This window comes from Esox lucius, chromosome 18, assembly GCF_011004845.1.
Source record: "Esox lucius isolate fEsoLuc1 chromosome 18, fEsoLuc1.pri, whole genome shotgun sequence".
NCBI lineage: Eukaryota > Metazoa > Chordata > Actinopteri > Esociformes > Esocidae > Esox > Esox lucius.
In genome coordinates, this window is record NC_047586.1 from 8896053 (window position 1) to 8915257 (window position 19205).

The 19205-nt window shown below is 45.1% G+C and overlaps 1 protein-coding gene across 3 annotated transcripts in view; it reads left to right on the forward strand.

Annotated features, from left to right (window-relative positions):
• The window catches only part of fynb (FYN proto-oncogene, Src family tyrosine kinase b), a 55196-nt gene that overhangs the window by 8757 nt on the left and 27234 nt on the right, over positions 1-19205 (forward strand). For all 3 annotated transcript variants that reach the window (XM_029114591.2, XM_029114592.2, XM_029114593.2), the window contains exon 2: positions 2723-2790. The gene's annotated coding sequence lies outside the window, so the exon portion shown is untranslated. The remainder of the gene's footprint in view (positions 1-2722; positions 2791-19205) is intronic.

Consider the following 19205-nt stretch of genomic DNA (forward strand, 5'->3'; position numbering starts at 1 on the left):
GGCTGTGGTTATGAGACCGTATACCACATGTGTGATAAGAAGGTATTTTTTACTGTTCGAATTACATTGGTGACTGTTTTATGATATCATTGAGGTACCTTGCGGGTTTGTGGTATATTGCTTCTGTATCATGTCTTAGGGCTGTATCCAGGCACTCTGCATTGGGTTATACATAAGAACAGCTCTTAGCCATGGTATATTGACCACACCTCCTCATGCCATATTGCTTAAGTATACACTCACCTAAAGGATTATTAGGAACACCTGTTCAATTTCTCATGAATGCAATTATCTAATCAACCAATCACATGGCAGTTGCTTCAATGCATTTAGGGGTGTGGTCCTGGTCAAGACAATCTCCTGAACTCCAAACTGAATGTCAGAATGGGAAAGAAAGGTGATTTAAGCAATTTTTAGCGTGGCCTGGTTGTTGGTGCCAGACGGGCCGGTCTGAGTATTTCACAATCTGCTCAGTTACTGGGATTTTCACCCACAACCATTTCTAGGGTTTACAAAGAATGGTGTGAAAAGGGAAAAACATCCAGTATGCGGCAGTCCTGTGGGCGAAAATTGTTGCCTTGTTGATGCTAGAGGTCAGAGGAGAATGGGCCGACTGATTCAAGCTGATAGAAGAGCAACTTTGACTGAAATGACCACTCGTTACAACCGAGGTATGCAGCAAAGCATTTGTGAAGCCACAACACACACAACCTTGAGGCGGATGGGCTACAACAGCAGAAGACCCCACCGGGTACCACTCATCTCCACTACAAATAGGAAAAAGAGGCTACAATTTGCATGAGCTCACCAAAATTGGACAGTTGAAGACTGGTCTGATGAGTCTCGATTTCTGTTGAGACATTCAGATGGTAGAGTCAGAATTTGGCGTAAACAGAATGAGAACATGGATCCATCATGCCTTGCTACCACTGTGCAGGCTGGTGGTGGTGGTGTAATGGTGTGGGGGATGTTTTCTTGCCACACTTTAGGCCCCTTAGTGCCAATTGGGCATCGTTTAAATGCCACGGCCTACCTGAGCATTGTTTCTGACCATGTCCATCTCTTTATGACCACCATGTACCCATCCTCTGATGGCTACTTCCAGCAGGATAATGCACCATGTCACAAAGCTCGAATCATTTCAAATTGGTTTCTTGAACATGACAATGAGTTCACTGTACTGAAATGGCCCCCACAGTCACCAGATCTCAACCCAATAGAGCATCTTTGGGATGTGGTGGAACGGGAGCTTCGTTCCCTGGATGTGCATCCCACAAATCTCCATCAACTGCAAGATGCTATCCTATCAATATGGGACAAAATTTCTAAAGAATGCTTTCAGCACCTTGTTGAATCAATGAAGGTGAAAGGGGGTCAAACACAGTATTAGTATGGTGTTCCTAATAATCCTTTAGGTGAGTGTACAATTCTCTAAATACTGTAGTATTACTGTTATTACTATATTTATGTTCTGTAGCATTGAGTATAGTGTTTTCACTTTGTGTTTTATGTGTATTTGTAGGTAAACTACTGTATAGTACACACAGTATTGTTTTCACACGAAACACATGATAGTAAATATGTGGTATAATTTAGCAGTTTATTGTAGTATTTGCTGCAGTGTACCGTAGTGTTTTTTATGCAATATATTAATTCTATAGAAGAAGTGGATAATATAGGTGACATTGAACTTTTTTTTACTCTTATTGTAATTAATTATTGTTCGTACCATAATCTGTATCCCGGACAGTCCCTTTAGTAGCACTGAGTTGTAAGAAAGTTGGTGTAATGAGTGAACAGATTTGTCTGTGAACGCACAGACGTTGTTGCAGATTAAGTGCATTTGGTCAATTTGCCATTTAGGTAATCCCCGCCGTTATGGGCACAATGGCCCTACTGGGTAACATCCCTGCCTCCTGGTTTTAGAGTGCTGGCAGGACATGGTGCATTTGGTGTTTGCTCTTTTAAGTGGAGATTGATTTGTATGCTTTGTGTTTGCGGTTGATGCTCAGTAATTCATCTGAAAAAGGTCATGCCTATATGGAGTGTATCGTCTCAGACCAAATTATTTGTTGCAGCCTTCTGTTTGTTCCTGCTTTGATTAATTACTGCCGAGATTTCTACTGGAAAACTCTGTGGCTTTTTCATCTCTTATTAAGCCTTATTAAAGCTAAGGTTTACGATGTGCCTAATTGGCATAGGTTACTTGGTAAATTGGTTGATATTGCTTAAAGCACATCTTGGCTCATGCAAATCTTCTGTGGTAAATTCGTGTATCGGGTGGGTCCTACACAACACTTGAAGGAGGTTCTTTACTAAATGCTACTTGATGGAGAGCTCTCATTAAAGCTCTCGCCAGTCTCTTTCAACTCATAACATTGAATGAATTAAGCCCCTCAAAACCACCTGCCTGCTACAGGAGCTACCGGAGAGAAAACAAGGCCATCATGCAGACGGTGTTTCTGAATAAGCTTGGCAACTAAAGTGTGTTCTGAGCTGCAACCTGTTGTTTACGAATGGACAGATATTGGGGTCACTGTTCAATAGAACGCTGCCTATCATGACTTCCTAGGGCATTAACTCTGAGGGCAGAAACGGAAACTGTTAGACCTGTTTGGTGTGAGTCATGCAGTAAATGCTGTACATTGGCTGGCACACACAGTTGATAGTCATATTTTATTGAATGTGATAAATTAATAATTGAATCTTTTTCTTCCCGCAGGGCCTCTGTTTTTGCGGTGCACAAAGCAATGTGGAGCAAATAAAGATCCTGACACGCTGAAACCAGAGGTAAGTACAGGGGTATTGACTGTCACATTAATTACAGCTCACACAGCAGAGAAGCTCAGACACATTTACACACACGCACACACACACCACCTGGCCACCGCTGGTCTGAGTTGGTGCTAACGGCACTCCTGCTGTCCAAAACTACATTCTGTCTTGTCTACCTCCACAAGTAGGATTTTATCAACCGAACGAAGAGCAAATGTGTGTGTGTGTGTGTGTGTGTGTCTTTTGTTTACCCAGTGCAGTAGACTTCCAGCCACTGTAGTCAGCAGGGCTGTCAGTCGCTCACTGTCTGCTTGTGTATGGTAAAAGAGGCATAGGATGTTTTGGTTTGACTCTGTGACCTGGCTCCAGTGGGATTCCAACTTTCTGTTTCTCTTTCTTTTCTTCTCTTGCTCTTTCTCTCTTGGTCTCTCTTCTCGAATCTTGGCTGCGCCACAACCTAAGTGTCTTCGGTTTGGCCCAGTTTGACCAGCAGGTTAATATGGCTCACATGGGTTCTGCCCCAGTGTCTTCTAGTGTCATCACATGTCACCACTTGGAGTGCTCGTCCGTCCAGCTCTTGCGCTTATGATGAAATGTGTATTGTTACCGTTGTCCCAGGTTATGGTGCTAGGTCTTCTCCAGAGGGTCAGACAGTGGCTGTGTTGCTAGGTTACTCATCAGCGTCCTGCAGCACTTCATTCTTTCCGCAAGGCCATGGCCGCATCCCAGTTGGCGCCCTGGAGCATTCACCATGTTGACCACTACTCTAAATGATTACCGCTGTTGGCCAGGGATCATAGCGAGCACTGTCACCTTAGTATCTGAACTTGCTCCCTTCGTCGTTTTTTGAATATTATTGATCTCAAGTTTAGGAGCGGTCACTGTTTTGCTAGCGACGACGTTGAGTTACCATCAGACTTGGAATACTTGGAAAAATGTCTGAGAAGGCTTACGTGAAGTTATGTATGTCCTGTACATCCGCATGGGGTCTTTGAGTTTATAATTCACTTTATAAACTGTTTACAAACACTTACGTGATTTTATTTAGCTAATCAGCTAACCCCGGTGACCTGTGATGACCTGTGCTATTTGATTCACCTGTGCAGCCTATTCGGAGGTTTGCGTGATGCAAAGCATTATTTTATTAAAAGGATGACGTGCAGGTTGTAAAGGGCGACCATCGGAAAAACAAGATTATCCCTAACACCGACCACTCCTCAACTCAAGATGAGAGACTAAGCTACTGGCGAACTGCGCTATATAATGACAAGACTGCAACACAGTGGCTTTCTTTTGCTTGAGTGAGGGCACCGGTTTCTTTTTAAAAAAAAAGTTATTTGAGTTGTCAGCCCAGAGTTTGGGTCATCCTTTGGCCCTGTCAAAAAGCCTGCACTCTGAGATTTCCACTTCCTGCCTGTGGGCTGTGGAGCACAGAATGGTCAAGCAGGCTGACAAAGGGGATGTATTGTGTCGGAGAATCCGCCGGCCGGTCCGGAACCACGGCACAGCCACCGCTGTGAACGGGAAGGAGGAATTCCTAAACAGTGTCCGAGTGGAAAACCAGTTGGAGGACAGGGGTGCCTTCTTCCAGGAGCCAGCTTGAAGCTTTGATGGGGCCAGCTGGGTATTGGGCAGTCACGGCGGGTCCATACATTACCCTGGCACATTCACAGCTGTGACAGTGTGCGTGCTGTCCCTCCCGAACATCTGCGTTAATCCCGTAATCCGCTCCAGTCACATCGTATAGGGCGCTAACTCTGCGGGATTACAGTGGTTTCTAAAGGAGCCGGGCACAGCGTGGACGCTGGGGCTATGATGACTGCGAGGCAGCGTGCTGTCTGCACAGGCAGGGACCCAACCCTCCCCCCCACACACACACACACCTTCAGTGAGACTACAGGCTGGCAGTATTGTTGTGGGCGCGTGCGTGAGTGGGCGCTTGTTAGTGACATCTGAAAATGAGTCACTCGTTCCAGCGAGGTTGCTGTTGTGCCGTGCAAAGACCTTTCTCAGCCCAGACCTTCATCGTGTGTTACTCATTATCTAATGAAGAACCCAACTCAGCACATCTTCTGTGAAGTGTTGGAGTTTCAAATGTTGTTATTATATTCAGGTCGGGGGAGTACTTAATTAAACATCAATTATCTGTTATAATTGCTCATTTCTTTCAATTACAAGTTGTAATGTGGGCTTAGAACGCTTTTTTTCTGAAATGTCTGAGAAACCCTCAGACATTTTTTGTTTCACTGTGGTTGATGGTGAATCACACAAGCCTGAGAAACTGCAGGCTGGGCTTTTGTAGGTGGGAACTGTTAACCTATTTTAGATGCACTCCATTAGATTAACACATCTGTTTGCATTTTCCATCCAAATGCTGCTCTCCTTACCCTGTGCTGTCTTAATGAGAAAATGGCTGTAGGCTGTATCATGACAGTGTATAGCGAGCAGCCTATTAGGCAGCGTTCGGCAACTTGGTTTCTGAAGGGCCCAAACACATTTTCTTAGTTCCTACCTGCTAGTAAATTCTCCTCACTACTGAGTATAAAGAGATGATGAGAAGTGTTTGAGCCGCCCACGGACCAGATTGGCTTTACTCTGCTAGTGGGTTTCTCTGTTCTCCAGAGGGGTTCTGTTTAAACATCAGCGGTCAGACCAGTCCCCTGGACTCCGCTGTCACAGTGTACTCAGGGGGGGTTCTTCACACCGGCCCCTCTGTGGTCATTTTAGACTTCTACTCAGGGAACACCTTGTTGGTTGACCCCGCTCACCGGTGTTATTTCCCAGCCTCTTAGTGAAGCTCATCTTCCTTTCGCTGCAGCGTTATCGTTCCGTCAAGGCTCTGCGGCGTTGGGGGAAGATGAGATGTCAGCGAATTTAGAGAGCCCCCCCCCGCTGAGAAAGATAGCAGCTTTAGGAAACATATAGAAGTGTCTGGGGGAGGGGCTTTGTTTTCCGAAGCCTCCAGCTCCCCCGGCAGGTCATTAAAGAAGAGCTCCCCTGTACCGCTGCTTTTTAATTCCTCGATGTCAGAAATAGCCTGACAACTCTGTAACAGGTTAGCAGGAGTCTCCCTCCAACCTGCAGACAGAGGGGGTGGAGGAGTTGAGGAGGGGGAGAAGCGGAGGAGGGAGAGAGAGAGAGAGATGGAGAAGAGAAGAGGGGAGAGGGGGTAGATGAAGAAGGGAGGGGTAAAGAGATGGCAGAGGGGATAGATAGAGAATAAGAGAGGTGGGGGGGTTGAAATGGAGAATGTGAGAGGTGGGTGGGGGGGGGGGTAAAGGGAGTACTGCTAGTAATGGATGTAATCCACAGCTATATCATGGGGCCTTCCCTCTCTTTCTACTCCTCATCTCTCAGTGTCTCTCTCTCTCTCTCTCTCTCTCTCTCTCTCTCTCTGTGTGTGTGTTTGTGTGTATGTCTCTGTGCTACAGCAGAGCAGGTAAAGGAGAGGTTCAATGTCTTAATTATTTCTTTATCGTGATTCATGATTATTGGCTGGAGGCCGAGCTGATGCTTACATGCACACACACACACACACACACACACACACACACACACCCCCGGATGGAGCACACGTGCAGGGCATGTATGTTTGGCTCCTGGGGAGCGTGGTTATTTATGTGCTGTGTGTGTCTGTTTATATCTGGATGTGTCTCTTTGTTTGACTCAGGAAGTTGAGAGTTTATGAACTGTGTCTTCTCCTGCTGCTCGATTCTGTCTGCGTTGCAGGATGTGGAAGTTGAGTGTGTCTGTGTGTGTCTGTTTATATATTTTCTCTCTTCTTCTTTTCTAGCACTTACTTTTCCGATAGTTGCTTCATTGAGCAAGGTTAACACTCCTATAGCCTCACCATGAGATCGGGTGCAGGTCAGGCTGCAGGCTGTTAGCTAGCTTGCTTGCATGGTGGAGTCTGTTTGATAGCATAGCCCGAGTAGTTAGTACAGCTTTACCTATTGCCACTGTGACTCATTCCAGGCTGAGAAAAGTTAAACAAGGTAGTGCTTTCAAAAACAACCTTATTAAGACAAAGCCTTCCTCTACCTCGGTCACAAATAAAAATAAAAATGACTGTATCACCTCGCATGTCCAAATGGGACTCCTAAATGTTAGATCCCTTGCTCCAAAGGCAGTGGCAGTAAACTATCATAAACTCTCTGATCATAAACTAGATGTTATTGGTTTATGTGAAACGTGGCTAAAGCCTGATGAATTAATTGCCACAAATGAGGCCTCTCCTCCTGACTATACTAGTGATCATATCCTTCGTGCATCCCGAAAAGGAAGGGTTGTTGCTAATACTTATGACAGTAAATATGAATGTACTCTCAAACACATCAGTGATTTTCATTCTTTTGATGTTTTACTCATGAAAGTTAACCAGGCCGATAAATCGTTTAACATAGCTACTATTTATAGGCCCCCCGGGCCATACACAATGTTCCTCAATGAGTTTCCAGAATTCTTGTCTAACCATGTAGTCATGGCAGATTTCTAATCTTTGGCAATTTCAATATTCATATGAAAAGTCCAATGATCCCCTTTGAAGCTATAATTGACTCAATGGGCTTTATCCAACATGTCAGGTCCAACACGTTGCCACAATCACACCTTAGATTTAGTCCTAGATTTAGATACAATAGATCTAATAATTTCCCCCAAAAATCCCGGATTATCGGATCACTGTCTTATTACATTTACCGTTAAAACAAGAAATCCACTTGCTCCGCAAACAATGAGTTTCAAAAGCGTACTATAAATTCACGGACTACAAATAAATTTGCTTATTAACGACAGAGTAAATAAATCTGTAAACGATCAAATCGAGGATTTAAACTAAACACTGTGAAATACATTAGATACGGTTGCACCACTAAAAACTAAAGAAATACGCAACAAGAAACTTGCTCCCTGGTACACAGACAATACTAGAGCACTTAAGCAAGACTCCAGAAAATTGGAGCGAAAGTGGCGCTCCACCAAGTTGGAAGTATTCAGACTAGCCTGGACAGACAGTACATTACAATACCGAAAATCACTCACGTCTGCTCGATCAGCTTATTTCTCCAACCTGATTGAGGTGAACAAAAACAATCCAAAATTTCTATTCTATTCAGTTGCAAAGTTAACAAAAAAGCAAAGCTCAACAAGTGAAGTGGGTCTTCACTTTAGTTGTAATGAATACATGAACTACTTAGATGAAAAGATCATCACCATTAGAAAACAAATAACTGACTCCTTAAATAGTTATGGTCCTCAAAATCTCAGTTGTCCTGAGAATGTCCTGAACCTCACTGACCAGGTGTCAAATTTTTGAATTTTTTGATACTGTATCGCTCAACACATTCACTAAATTTGTACTGAGTTCTAAACCCACAAACTGTCAGCTAGACCCGATTTCAACAAAATTACTTAAGGAGCTATTTCCTGTGCTAGGTCAGCCAATGTTGAACATAATAAATTGCTCCCTTTCCTCCAGATGTGTAACAAACTCACTAAAAATTGCGCAATTAAGCCTCTTCTAAAAAAATCTAATCTGGATCCCGACAAATTAACAATTATAGGCCAATATCGTACCTTAGAAAAATGTGTTTCCCAACAACTGAATGCCTTCCTGAAGACAAATAACATTTATGAAATGCTCCAGGCCGGTTTCAGATCATAAATAAATCTAAAGTTAAAGGTATGATTTGGTGTTCCTCAAGGCTCGGTTCTGGGCCCATTATTGTTCTCACTATATATGCTGCCTCTGGGCGATGTAATCCGAAATCACAATGTAAATTTTCACTGATATGCTGATGACACACAGTTATATATTTCAATGAAGCATGGAGAAGCCCCAAAATTCGCTACTTTGGAAGAATGAGTTTCAGATATTAGGAAGTGGATGACAGAGAACTTCTTGCTCTTTTCTCATAGAGCACCACTTCTGTGGAATGATCTGCCAATTAAGGTTAGAAATGCAAACTCAGTGCAAACTTTCAAGTGTCTACTAAAAACTCATCTCGACAGCACGGTTTATGATTAGGTGTAGCCTGGCCCAGGGGCGTGAAGGTGACCAGAAGGCTTGATACTGTCCACCCTTGCTGTCTTGCCAGGTGGGCTCTCGTCGCCACTGGGATGCCCTCCCACCAATGCCTTTCGGGGGAGTCACTGGCTTGTTGTTGTCTCACTGTTGCGCACTTGTGCAATTGGGCTGTACTCAGCTGGCAATACTCACCCCTCATTCAGGGTGGTTGTGGTTGGTGGGTGTCCCTTTGGTTGATGCCTGGCAATGTGGGTGGATTGATTTCTTGCCTGTTAGGCCCTGTACGGGGCCTCCCCCGAGTAGGGCCACAGTGTCGCCGGACCCCCCCTGTCTCAGTCCCAAGGTCTTACACTGCTATACTATTGTGCTGGGGGATTGGGTCAGTTCTCCTCCCCCACTAAGTTCTCCTTCTCCACTATAAATCTTTGTTGATATGAGGAATGCATTTTCTGAATTTTCTCAGTCTCCTCCGTTTTAAAATTTAGGAGGACATGAGGTCCTGGTCCACACCTGCGGAGTACCTGGTTTGGGGGGCCCGTTGCTGTCCCTGTCTTTGTCCATCTGGTCATACTTCTGACCTAGTCTAAATTTAAATAGACTCTGGATTTACCCTACATGCATTTATTAATTATTCAAATTGGACTCTTAATATCTCACCCGGCACAGCCAGAAGAGGACTGGTCACCCCTCTGAGCCAGGGTCCTCTCTAGGTTTCTTCCTAATATTTGGCCTTCTTAGGGAGTTTTTACTAGCCACTGAAATTCAACAGTACTGTTGTTTGCTCCTTGGGGTTTAAGGCTGGGTGTTTCTGTAAAAGCACTTTGTGACAACTGCTGTTGTAAAAATGACTTTATAAATACATTTGATTGATTGATTGATTGATTAACTTACTGTGTCAATGTCTCACCTATATATCTTAAGATAAATGCTCTAACTGCAATGTACCCTGGATAAGAGTATATTGTAAATGACTACAATGTAAAAAAAAAAAATCACTACTGCCGATGTAATTGAGGGCCAGAGCTGGTGGCTTAGACCGCTAGACTATCCTAGGCCACAGAAACATTTCCCATTGATAGGGACAAGCGCGTCAACCTGGGGATAATTAGTTTTTCTGTCAACTTGTCAACTTTCTGTCCACTGTCAACTGACTCGATTGGTCAGCATGAAAAGGCATTGATGCAGGAATCAGAGCCCTTAAGGAGCAATGATCGCTGCCTTCCTCATTCTTAGGTTTAGACTTACTGCTCCCCTGTTGAGAGGCGTGACAGGTATATTGTGAGCATGGCTCAGAAAGCCTAAAGATTGGACCAGCCCAACTAATGGCTTCACACATGGATGGGTTTATTAAGGACTTGGGTGGACGGTGACAATGGTCTCTTTCACTTGACCGTGCTTCGTCTGACACTCTTGTGGGGAACATCCGTAGCTGGGTTGAAAATTTGCCTAATCTCTACCCATTCAAGATGGCCGCCGACACAAAGAAGCTTTAATTCCCTCTTTATCAGAGTTCAGGTCCCATTGATAGAGCTTTAACTGGGGAACTCAAATTCACTTTAAGACTGGAAATGTATATTTGGTTCGGGAAAGATTAAAAAGGTGACACAAAAGTTGTAAACGGACGACTGACGTAGCTAGCCATGTCTGTATTCTTGATCTTCAGTACTGCTCTTTGTCTCTGTTGGCCAATGGGGAATGTTTGGAGCCAATATTGAAGGCTGTGGACTTGCTGTGGACAGGCTGTGGACATGCTAGTCAGTCCCATTAGTGACCAGTCAGTCCCATTAGACAGGTCTGGTTCTACTTCGTGGGGAGGGGAGAAGCTCTTTGATGTTCTCTTGGCTTCTTCTTGGTCAGGGTGGAACCTGTGCTGTCCAGAGCTGTCTGCATTTCTCATGTACACCGCTCCACATATCGGAGGTTTGGTTTGTTGACAGTAGGCAACATCCTTTTTGATTATGATGGAGCGAGACAACTGTTGAGCCACATGGCCATTCTGGCTCTTACCCGCTAGTCCCAGTGATGTGACATCACTCTACCAGTGTTGCTGGAATGAAGAAGCCTGTCTGAACCGATTCAGGCCACTGAGAGGGAGGAGGGTTTTTTTTTGTGTCTACTGTACTTTAAAGGGGGAAACCCAGAGAATGACCAGATCAGTGTACCATGTCCCAACCCAGATGAACGTAATCTGAATTTGCGGTTGTTCTCTAGTCATTGAGGAAATGGGAGAAGAGGAACTTGTGGTTACTGCTTGAGCAGCGAGACACATTTCAGCAGAAGGCTGGATCAGCAGACTGACATATTTCAGAAAGCTGGATCAGCAGACTGACATAATTCAGAAGGCGGGATCAGCAGACTGACATAATTCAGAAGGCTGGATCAGCAGACTGACATATTCAGAAGGCTGGATCAGCAGACTGACATATTCAGAAGGCTGGATCAGCAGACTGACATATTCAGAAGGCATTCCGACTCCTTCCCGTTCCTCTCAGAGAGTTTCTTTATAGTCTTCTATTCCAAAGCCTTGGCCCTGTAAAGGGACTCTACAGTGCTATATGGGTGACTGACAGCAGCGGTCCACACCTATAAATGTGCTGGCAGGGCCTGTGTGGCTAAGTGGGCACAGTGTGGGCACAGAGTGGGCTTGGTGCTGGCCACGTGGCAGAGCGTAAGCCTGATAGTAGGTCGGTGAGGTCAGGCTTTAACTCGGCGTGCCGTTCTAGTTTTTACTGAGGCTCCCACAGTGGGCCGATCTGGACAGAGGAAAGGAAATTAAGAGCACATTTTCTTCTTCTGAAAGCGTCCCTTCTGCCACGGGTTTTAATGGAACCACAAACGGTACATCTGGCACATTATTTCACCGGCCAACATCTACGTTTTTATTTTTTTTTATTTTTTCCAGATATGAAATCATTCTTTTTTTTGTTGTATAACAAATATAATGTTTAAGGTCTCCACCTGTTGTCATTTTAGTTTGCTATTGAATGCGATAGAAACATTTTAGAAACGTGGGGAAGATTGGTGAGACAGTGGGTCAAAGGGCAGATTCAGACCCTTGCCCATTCAAACATGTGTGTCTGGGCCTCTAGACCACCCTAGGGCCACAGTTCTTCAACAAAAACTAAAAAGTTTGCCCCTAATATTGCCTACCTTTTAGTCCCTTCTTCGAGTGCATCATATCCAATAGTTTCCACAGTCCTGGGTGGTTGCAACACTTAACCAACAGGTTTTAGCGAATTGAAGATTGTAAAAGCCGGCCCCCCCTTGGCATCATTGCTAAGCCATTCTGCTTTTTGGTCTCGGTCAAAACCTGTAGCCCCCGTAAATGTAAATCACCTGCCAAGCCATGACCAAAATTGGGAGAAATGTGAGACAATAGATCCTTTGAGGCCAAATTTGAGAAGAGCCTGGTCAAGGACAAATGCAGAGAGAAATCAGATCACCAGTGGGTAGGTTTCCGTTTACTTGTTCAGTGTTTTTGTTTGAATTTCCAAATGAAATAAAGTTAAATAAATAAATAATGTAAATGTGACTATTGACTGCCACAGGACACTTCCATTAAACTTAATCAATAAAACAGATAGATGTAATGATATCAAATATTTTCGTAAAAACACAAAAATGGTGAAAAAAATCTAAGTGGCTGAAGTGTTTCCATAATCAGTGGATCCAAACTGTGCATTTGTAATGTGACAGCCTGTATCGTCTGCCTAGCATGTGAGTTTGCGTTGTAATAATTCTGTTTGTCTAGTTATAATCGTGCTTTGGGCCGAGGTGAACTCCCTCACACTGGCCCGGATATCTTGAGCTATTCGTTGGGGAAGCAAATCAGACACCATTACGAAGGCATTTAGTATTAAATGTGGAGCGGATCTTATAATTACTAGCCTTAAAAATGACATCATCGTTTCCTGCAAAGAAACCATCACACATTACCCTTTTTGCAATATTGGTTCTGTTTTATAAACCCGGGTCGGCGTGATAGCCGTGGCTGTGCGGCATATCTTCACAGATGGTTGGTCAGAACTGAACCCCATTAGAGCAGCCCCGTTCCATATAGACCCGGTTAACAAACTGACGTTGCCAGTTCACTGACCTCGGATCACCGCGCCGACCGAGACCTCCCCAGGCCGCCTCGTCAGTGGACAAGAGGACGCCCCGCTTCCTCTTCGCTTCTGCACCGGTTCACTTGATCCTGGAAACCTAAGTTGTCGATCACTCACATTGACAGAGATTGAGCCTGCCTTCCAGTCATCTATATGGACCAGCTCCTCTAAACTTAAGCTTCTAGAGACTATCGTGTCTGATGTCAGACCATCGGGTGTCACCTCGGTTGGTTGGTTGCCTGGCCACGTTGGTCTGTCGCTCAGCTCGTCAGACCATCGGTTGTCACCTCGGTTGGTTGGTTGCCTGGCCACGTTGGTCTGTCGCTCAGCTCGTCAGACCATCGGGTGTCACCTCGGTTGGTTGGTTGCCTGGCCACGTTAGTCTGTCTCTCAGCTCGTCAGACCATCGGGTGTCACCTCGGTTGGTTGGTTGCCTGGCCACGTTGGTCTGTCGCTCAGCTCGTCAGACCATCGGGTGTCACCTCGGTTGGTTGGTTGCCTGGCCACGTTGGTCTGTCGCTCAGCTCGTCAGACCATCGGGTGTCACCTCGATTGGTTGGTCCTATAGCACGCACAGGGGAGTGGTGGTGACCCAAAAGAAAAAATAGTCTGTAGGTGCAGCCATCATATTTAAGCAGCGGTTCCTCCAGTCTGATCGGAATCACAGGCTTGTATTGTGTAGCTGGCTGCCAGTACTGGGGTTTACTGTATTCCACAGGACAACTGAAGACTGGCGCAGTGAGCCACCACACGCACACGCACGCACACACAGACACACACACACATACACACACGCATGCACGCACACGCGCGCACACACACACACACTCTCCATCCCTCTCTAGCAGATTACAGACGTCCTTAAACCTCCTGCTGTCCCTTGCACGAAAATAAACCCTCACAGATGTACGTACACTGCATTCTACACACCCGTGCGTACACACACGGAGAGAGGCACGCACGCCGCTCGCACACTCAGCCAGTCTCTCATGCCCTGTCCTCATTCACAAGGGCTTGAGTCGTCGGCTCCTGCGTCATTTTCCCTCTCCATTTGACACTCCCCAGCCCTGAACAGCTCTCCCTGCCAGCAGCCAAGGGGGCTTCTAGCACTCTGTGTGCCGAGGAATGTCGGTAACCTAGCAACGAGATCTGAAGTGACTGATCGCTCGGTAGGTCCGTGACGGGCGGCTGCGCGTTGGGAATGGCTGGATGTTACACACCTCCGCTGCTGGGACGGGGCGGCTGGCGGCACTGGGACTTAGTCCAGCTGTATCTGGGTCATTCAGTCATCCTGACATGAAGTATGTGCTGTGGCGGGTGTGTTGAGGACCGACAGAACAGAGGAACAGCCGAATAGAGGGGGGGGCGGGTAAGGTCACGCAGAGGACATCTTCTTCATTAAACTCTATCTGTTTAGGGAAGGGTTTGGGATTCCATTACAATCCCCATTAGCTTCTGCCAAAAGCAGCAGTTCCAGTTCCCGGAGTCCGAACAGGACATGAAACATGGCCTGATACAGAACAGACAGGTACAGTACAAAGGCAAAAAGGCTTGAATTGAAGAACTACATCCATTCCAAGATCATGGTCCCAAAATACTGAAGAGTCAAAATGATGACTGTCATTCTGTGTCCCAAATTTTAGCCTACTGCCAAAGTAGGGCACTCTATACTACATAGGGTGCTAATGGAGCAAATTCTCACCCTCTTGGCCTATTTTGAGTGGTGAACTCATCCACAAAACCCCTGTACATATGGAAGGAGTGACTGTGGGGTCTTTTTTCATTATGCTTAAGCTCTGCTCTCGCCTCCAGTTTAAATGTTATTGTCGGCAACTGAGTAATGGAAACTTAACACATGAAGGACGTGAAGATGACATGGTTAACCTCATCCTGCTCAAGCAGCCTTACACAGTAATTGGTAGGAAAGCTGTCCTACAGAGTGCCTGTTAACCACAAAGGTATTGCGTTAGCTAATGGGGACCAGAGTGTTGCATTAACCTGCAACGACATGTGAAGTCTCCTCTCTGTGCATAACACACAAAAGGACTTGATGTTCACTTTCTTTCTTTCTTTTTCTTGACCTTGAATTCCCGGCCCCTTTGACAAAAAAAAAACAAACAGAAATGGGGGACAGCAACGTTTCTCGTTTTGATTCTCAGAGGCTACTTCCTCTGCTGCTGCACACGATTAGTCTTGAAGCTGCTGCAGAAGACGCTCGGATGTGTCATGGTAACACGCCCCCTCGAAGGCACATTTTCACGGTGGCGCGTGATGGTAAGGCAAAATTGGACGGTCGTCATAGGAAATCAGGCTAGGGAAACGACGTCGTCAAGGTCTCAGGATGGACTGACGTCACCGATTGAAACGCTCCCACCACGCACTGCTAACTGGCTGGCCGTTTCACACGAGTTACTACATTTTACCCATCGGCGCCACGTTGCGAGACCTCTGAGAAAGCTAGCGAAACAGAGTCAACAGACCAGACTGGGGTTTGTTTCTGTTGGAGAAGCGATTTTGGTAAAGCCGACACTGCTTGCTCTTCATTTAGCCTAGCCAGAGAAACAGCTAAACAATTTGTGCTGACATTTTGGGGAATATATATGTCATTTCTATGATTTGCGTGGCACTGTCCCGGCATAATGACTTGTGTGTGTGGTGGTGTGAACACTGCCACCACAAAGCCAGTACTGTTTGGTAGGTAATGAATATAAAGGTAATAAGAGCACAAACAATCCAAGCCATTTTTCTCTTTCTGCACTGGAGACATAATGAATATTCCATCCAGTGGGTAGAGTGCTTGGCCACAGATGATGGCCTAGATGGGTGGTATAATGCTGCAGGGTCATTTATGACGGGTCATCCCTGGGCAATCCAGAGGGTGGAGGTCAGGGGTCGAGGCACGGACAAAGCTGCATTGTTAAAACACAGGTCGGCTGTGTGTTTGGTGGGCTCACATCACAAGATCAGGGGTTTATTCTATGACTTGGTTTCAAAATGACATGTTTTAATTGAAGCTCGCTTTCTCTGCAAGCTCGATTTAAGGCAGAGGTTTTGTGCTTTGTGGTTGTCACTCAGCTAGTGTTTTGAAATCTCTGTAAAGTATAACAAAGAACAGAGATTTAATAACTCCATATTCTATATTGATTCAGCCTCAGTATTCAGTCTAAATTGTTAATTTACAATACTCTGTCTTCTGATGTGACATTGTAACATATTCTGTTTTTAAATTATGAATACAAACAAATACATACAGCACATTCCTACACATTCTCTTCAGTTTGGAACCAAATACATGTATCCTAAAGCATGATCAATTTTTTAGTTTTGGCATTTCAAAGGGTGAAAATGTCACCTGAGGTTGATTTTGAACAACAAACGTGTTTTGTGTGAAATTTCACATTACTTTTACACCAATGAAAAATAATACTTTTGTTAGAAATGCTTTTGTCTGCACTGCAACCAGCAATACATTTGACTTCATACTATATTTCTTCTCCATGAATCGTGATGTGACATCAAAGCTTATGTTGTAGTGGTCCCTCCAATTACATTAGTAAATCTCCCCAAAAATGTAACATATCCATTGCATGCCTTCATAACAGGCTTGATGTCATAAAATATATATATGTTGGTGTTTCATTTAGATTTTAAATATATTTTATTAAAGATGAATGTACATTATACACCATTTTCTAAAAGTCTTGCCTTATGTCAACCTTTGAAAGTTAAGTTAAGAGACTTTGTGTCAGATATGCTGGTTTAAGAAAACCTGCTGTGACAGACGTACTGAGAGGGAGTTCACAAATATGTAGATGACACTACCCATTTCAGTTCCACCAAATGGTAAAATGCATTTAATAGCTTCTATCACTAGCATGTTCAGGTTAGATCAAATACAGTTTTTTTGATACACCAATCCGTTGATGAGATGTGTTAGTCAGTAGTTCAGGGTATTCTGCAGTCGAATTTCAAAGACTAATATTTAGCATATACCTAAGTATGTATACCTTAAGATCTGATACAGTGAAAATAAAAAAAACACAACACATTCATATTTGAACTAATCTACACAAATAAATTAATTCAAATTTAAATTGATTTACTTAACATTTGTTTACTTAATATTGCTGTTTAATTTGCTTTCATTTTGTGAGTACATTGCGGTATGTGCGTAATAGCACTGGTGGATTGTGTTTTAAATGCTCACAATGCTAGCACTTGATTCTTAACCTGATTAAACAGCAACTAATGGCTTCCACTAACTGTGGCCCCAGGGAGAGAAAGCTGAGAAGCCACATTGCTAATCCCTGCCCAGAGCGTATTAGGCTGGGCTCAGGCAGGCTAACAGCTAAAGGCTCAGGATGGCTCAAGGCTAACGCTCAGTGTTGAGAGACCAACCCATCTCCATCAGTGCTGCTTGCCAGGTCCCTTCCTCCTGCAGAACTCAGAATGCCACCAAAGACACTGAGTCACCCTGACACAATGGTGCCAGCCCAGGCACCTCCCACTCAACCAGCCCTGGCGGAGTGTAGCGTAGCCAGGGCCGGACTGAACTTTGACTGACAGGAGCGGGCAAGTGCAAGGTCGCTGGCCTCTCCCTGAGTCACTTGAGTGAGAGGGAGAAGGAGTGAAGGAGGAGTATGACCCAGCATTGGGGACCTCCCTCAGCCAGGGGAAGGAGACGTGAAAGAAGGAACGAGCAAGCCGCCTCAGACTCCTTGGCCAGAGGGAGGAGTCGAAAGGAGGTGGGTTATCCATAGTTTTGACAGCTCAGAGTTCATAATCCCATCTGGTGAAGAAACCTACCCTGCCCTGAAGCAGCTTGCTGAAATGAGCCATAAACTGTGGAGGGAAACAGTGTTCCCATGACTGTTATCTGTAAGGCAAAGCCACACAGGCTCTTCTGCTCTTCTTATCACCGCCCAGGAAGCAGCATTAGAGACTGAGGAGCTTATTGTGGTGGGGATAGAGTGGTCTTCGCTTGCTTTTTTTTATTAGTTACAAGGCTTGGAGAATCCTCCAACAGACATCCGGGTGGGCATGCGCTGAAAGAAAGAGCCATGAAACAAGATAATCCAGCCTAGATATACACAGCTGACTCCCTTTGAAAAGCACTGATATTTGTCTTCAAGGCAGATGCTACAGTTATGCTAAGGTACATAATTCTTCTAAAGGGGCATGTTGTTGGAACATGTAAAAAGAAAAAATTGATCATGAAATAACACATTCTGATTGTTATGATAATGCCCTTTTTGTGTAAGACCCGTATATGCAAAGTAATTGGTTTAGACTAAACATACTCACTAACATACTTTACATACTCACTAACATACTTAACGATATTGCGATGATAGAGTTCAGGATATGATTCACCAGACAGTCCCGCTGCAATCCTAAACACAGTATAGAAATTTGGAGGGATCAAAAAAAGTGATTACGAGGATCAGTCTCCAAATGTTGGTGAACTGATTTGGTTTAATCCCATGGCAATGCTTGTAGCTGTTGTGATCATTCAGAGCTTACACATGCACATGGCTCACACACACACGCACGCACGCACACACACACACACAGACACACATACACACTTTCAGGGAAAAGACCTCTACCTCCCTTTGCTTCTAACAGAACCCTCACACACACACACACACACACACACACACACACACACACACGGCTTTGAAATGAATGGCTCACAAGCCTTTCTCCCATCATATTGTTTCTTAATGCTAAAACGTATGTGTTTGTATGAACAGGGGAGGTTTTGGCTCGTGTGTCTTGTTTGCTGTGTGCGTCGTCCTGTTCTTGTTAAGTGGGTACGTGTAGGTTGACGATTGTGTGTGGAATTAATGAGGCGTGAGCGTTAACCTTGAATGGCACAGACAGGCCTGGGATGCTGCCTGACGGCCATTGTGTGTGGCGGGAGCTGTCTGGCTGGCTGGCTGGCTGGCTGGCAGGCTGTCTGGCTGGCTGCACGCAGAGAGCGCGGAGGCAGGGCCAACCCCCAGCGCACCCGGGGCTCAGCATGTGACACCCAGTGCTGATCATTATCCTGCTCTTTTTGTCAAGTGTTTTTTTTTGGGGGGGGGGGGGGGGTTGCGCTCCTCCCAGAGGAAAACCTCCTTCTCATCCCTCTCTCCATTTTGCTTTCTCTGTGTCTCACAATTTCAGTTAACCTCACTTCCTCTCTGATTCCTCGTCCCTCCTTCCTGCTCCTGTCTGTTATTCTTGTCCTCTTTCTCTCCTCCCTCCTCCTAGCTCTCCTCCCTCCTCATCTCTCTCACCTAAATCCTCTCTGT